The sequence below is a fragment of the Alosa alosa genome, chromosome 12, assembly GCF_017589495.1.
Source record: "Alosa alosa isolate M-15738 ecotype Scorff River chromosome 12, AALO_Geno_1.1, whole genome shotgun sequence".
Classification (NCBI taxonomy): domain Eukaryota; kingdom Metazoa; phylum Chordata; class Actinopteri; order Clupeiformes; family Clupeidae; genus Alosa; species Alosa alosa.
Window position 1 is genome coordinate 8,134,612 of NC_063200.1, and position 5,132 is coordinate 8,139,743.

Genomic DNA, 5,132 nt, shown 5'->3' on the forward strand with positions numbered 1-5,132 from the left:
GAAAAAGTGGACACTGGATGCAACAGACTAACTATAAATATATTTTTTAAAGATGATCTTTTTCTTACCAAAACACTACACACAATTAACACAACAATACATCCAATTAGCAGAATCCCTTTGCTCTTTTGAAAGGGAAACACTTTAGTCAAAACTATACAACTACTTATCAAAACTATTTGTTGTCATATCACAAACACATCCATCATATGATTTGATCTGTAATAATGATAATGTTCTCAATACAAAATTTGACAAAACAGGTTTTCCTAGGATATAGTTTAGTGTAGGATGTAGTGTATGCTTGATTCTTTTTTCAGAAATGTTGTTCAAGTAGGATTAAAGGATAATTTAGAGAACAAGGATATACTGACTAGACATAACACATAAGACCAGAGCTGTACATTGAGGACTTTTTTCTTTCCACATTGTGAAGTACACTACAGTTTTTAAAAAAAAATTGTACAGTAAACATGTCACTATATACCCCATTACCCCATATACAATACCATAACCCCATACCAAATCGCCAAAACCATACACTAATTCTCAGCCTTTGACTCAGTTTTCGATTTCATAGAAAAACTTTTGCAAAAGAGTCTCTTCCTCCTCTTCCTCTCTGTGCTACATTGCCTTCAATTTATGTTGTTGACGAGGCTCTTTTGGGTGGTGCAACAATATTGTTCAACCACATAGAGGCGCTCTTGTCTTTTATCAAGACCACCAATTTCAATCAAACATTTAAATTTCTCCATTTTAGTTTTTAATCCTCATATCTGCCAAAGTTTTCATTGTCAGGCAGGCAAGCACACAAATAATGCCTAAAACGGTTAGTTTTTTTTTGTACAGTAGTTTGCTGGAGTTGTGGGTTTTGAAATCAAACGACTTGAGCTCCAACTATAACATGTCTTTTTTACCATGGATCTCCAACTGTAACATGTCTTTTTCGCAGTCAGAACACGTTCTGTTCCATGACAAATACCTCAGTGCCTACAGAAATATTTTTTTTTACTTTGTACTTTTTGTTATGTCTACTTACAGCAAAATACTGATTTTTCTGAATTTTTCAGAATGTATAGCACCTAAGACCATGATTTTCCTAGCCAATGTGAGCAAAATGAACATTATTTATTTTTTTTATTCAATGTGCAATTTGCACATCCATTTGTCCATTTGTGTCACTGTGTCAGAGAAGCAGATAGAGTGGGCCTGTATTCACATAGAATCTTAAGGCTAAAAGTAGCTCCTAACTGGCAAATTTAACAGAAACTCTTAAAATATATGGGCATGTCAGTCTTAACTTTAGAACTTGAAATATTTTGCCTAAGAGTAATTCAAAGTAGGAGAGCTTAGAAGTTGTCGAGACTAAATGGACTCCTAACTAATTCACAAAACATTGGAAAGGAGCAGTTTGTATAATTTTGCAATGTAAATGCACATGCAGTCACTTACACAAGATCTCAATTGCAAGGACACAATTGTGCAGCTTGTGAGGGATACAATAACACCATCACCAATAACCAAAACCATTCATTTGAATGTAGACTAAATGTAGGCCTTCATTTTACTATTTTACTGTACATTTTACTGTCACTAAAGGTCAGTCTCAGCTGCTCTTTGAGTAGGTTTTCAGAGAAAACTAGCCTTGGAGTAAGATAAAATGCTTTGTGAAAACGGGCCACTAACACTCACTAGTCAAAACCGTGTGAACATCAACAACAGCAACATTGACACTGATAAGTTGTTGATGGCATGATAACTGGTGTTACACTTGGAAATGCTGGGCTGTGGAAGTTCTTTCTGTGCATATTATGACATAATGCTTACTACTGTAATTGCAAAAACTTCGTTGGCTAAATGATGACCACTATATTACTGCTGTTGAATCTTTGAGACCACTACTGATATTACTGTTGTTGAGTCTTTGAAGCAGAGAAAAGGGAGTTGTCTCAGGCGTGATAAGAGCTTGCTTCACGCCGTGTTTGACTAGGGGTGGTGAAGGTTCGAGGAGGAGGAGGAGGATGAGGATGACGAAGAGGAGGAGGACGATATGGAGGATGATGCGGAGGAGTCCAGGGAAGAGGAACCAGAAGAGCCCGAGGATGACACCAGTGAGAACCCAGGCGTCCGAACATATAGGAAGACGCGCCTGGCAGAGAGCCGCTGCCACGCAACTGAAATTTATCCCACTACATGAGGAAAGACATCAGCAAGACATCTTGGTTACGGGGAAATAAAATACGATTGGATACGAACTGAAATAAATACGATTGGATTTTTTTTATTTACTGAAATTATACCCTTGGCAGCTAGCCTGAATGAAGATATTGAGATTAGTTCTCTATAAAAGCATACCTCAGAAATAAGATCATTCTCTTCATCAGTCACATAAATGTGCTGTACCTCTCAGTGATTCATGTATGAGTTCAGGCTTACAGTATGTGTGGGGCCATCTTAAAACAGTTTAGGATCAACCACTGTTGTGTGGGAACATAAATGCAATATAATTACATATAAGAACCTCAGCTCTTTGCCCACAAAGTAAAACAGATCCACTCAGCAAGCCAGAACATCTGCAAGAGTAGGCCTTTTTGGACGTTTTGACCTTAAAGCTCCAAGCCACACATTCTAATTTCAGTCAGACTGTTCGTTGTGTTACAGGAGAAGCTGAACAAGAAAAGAGGGAGACTAAATCTTTCTTTAAGATATAGCACTGATTTCTGCAACCTATTATGGCTTTTAACTTTCTTCTCCTCAGGTTCCCGTTTTCTGCTACGTCTTTTCCATGGACTTCCCCCAGCTCTCTCAGAGGTCTGACATAAAAACCCTTATTTAGCACTTAACATCATCCCAGCTGGCCTGAGCTGCCAAGGGGTTCCTCCCATTCATGGATTCATAGTCATGGCAGACTTAGCCATCCTGTTCCAGTAGGACAGAGGGAGAAGGAGGAGAGGAAGAAAGCTGAACACATAGCTTCTACACTGCAGAACTATGTAGTTACTTATTATCATCAAATCCTTAAACGTTTAAGATTCAATTCTAAAAATATGTGGCTTTGTTTCCCACATAAAATAACACAATGACATGACATGACATGACATGACACAACTTTAAAAATATGTATTTTCAAATGGTATTTTCAATATAAAGTACATAAGAAATGTTAAGAACAGTGACACGGTTGCATTAGACTGGAACAGCCATTATGCTTACTGTTACTGGCTGGGGATTCAACCACAAACTTGTGGTGATGCCTCACGTTTACAGCATAGCAATGCTAATTGAAGGGCTTTCATCGTAGATATTTGCAGCCTTTATACCCAACAATTTCTACAGTTGGAGAGGGCAGTCTTAGTGTAGACAGTTTTCTTTTCAGTTTTTTGCTCCCATCTTCTCCCCATACTTAACAATAATCCAAAGGGAAGGAAAATCTAGTTTTAATAGGTCAAAATACTTCTGACAAGAACAATTAAAAGACAAAGGGGCAATGCTATCAGTTTCTGTAAAAACTACAGTAAGACAGAGACACTGTGTTTTTGACATACAATTCACAGTAATGCATGGTAAATATTTTCTGTGTAGAGTCCAAAACTGTAAAAAGTGTTAAATTATAACTGAAATGTGTCACAACAGGGGGATTGGAATTGTTTTCTACTGCCCCATGCCCTCAAAGCACAAACACACCACACTCATACTGCACACTGAGGGCAGAGACTGTCATGCAAGGCACCAAGCTGCATGGGAGCAGTTTGAGGTTAAGTGCTCGAGGGAACTTTGACCGGGTCAGGAGCCAGACTCTAACAAGCATTTCTGGTTGCCTGACGGCTCCTCTATCTCCAGAGTATCCCACTTGTATAATGTGTATCGTCCCATAGGAGAAACTGGAGCTAAAACAAACACTTCAACAAAAGTCAGAAAAAGTCTCACCAAGGTTTACATCAGGAACATCCCCTGCTTTGGCAATTGGCTCATTACATCACATGCAGACATTCTGTTCAAGGGGGGCCTGCAGGAAATAGTCTTCACAATAGCTTTTGTGATCCTTTATCCTAAATGCACTTGTGACCTTCAGTAATTCATTTTTTCTCTCACTCTTTCTGCACCTTTGCAATCAACAATGTCCTGGTAACAAAGTGAATGGAAGGACAGGATGCCTTGAGTGTCTGTTGTATAATTACATCAGTCAATGGATTGTGTGACATTTCCTGAGGCAGCTCAGGATATAGTGAGTGCTTCTATGCTTCCATTTGTGTCACGGTGATAACAATGACAGCAAATCACTTACAACCAAATAGATTTTAGAAACGTCTTTCTGTAGTGCTGAGATGGCTATGATCCCTCCAGAAATAATAATAATTTAAAAATGCAATGGTATACTTAAAATGAATACTTGTGATGTAAGATGTTAAGTTAGATGATAAAATACATGAGGTTATTATAAGTTAATGCATTTTCTAAAAAGATGTACACACATTGAATGTTGCTACACAAACTAAAACAACCTAAAGCAAAACAATAGTTTAATAATAGGCCTACTGTATGTTTAATAATCTTATTTCTCTCTCCACCCGTGTAGGCATCCCTCTAATTGTCTGCTTGGCCATGTTTAGGGTGTTTTCTCCAGTAGTATTGCTACAGTACATTTAACTCCACTACTATTGGCCTGACTCCACAGAAGCAGAGTAGGTAATGATAAACTTTACATAGTACAAATACCAATACAGCCATTAATAAGTAAGGGATAATGTATAGAACGCCGGTCATTACTGGGAAAATAAGTCCCGACAGGGCGAACCGGACCCCGACGCGCAGCGGAGGGGTCTTGTTCCACCCTGAAGGGACTTATTTTCCCAATAATGACCGGCGTTCTATACATTATCCCGCTTATTATATGGCTACTTGCCAAAACTAAATAATAAACTCCCCACGATATGACTTTAGCCTACATAACATAAAAGATCCTACTTAAATAAAAGCACAATCATTTCACCATGTTAAATGTAGTCATTAAAGTATTAAAGAAAAGTTCTGATACACAAATCTGTTTCTAGTTTTTGGACATCCTCTCTAATCTTCAAGCAATTTTCCCTCTACGCATCAAATGGAAATACTAAAGTTAAGTCTAAATACCT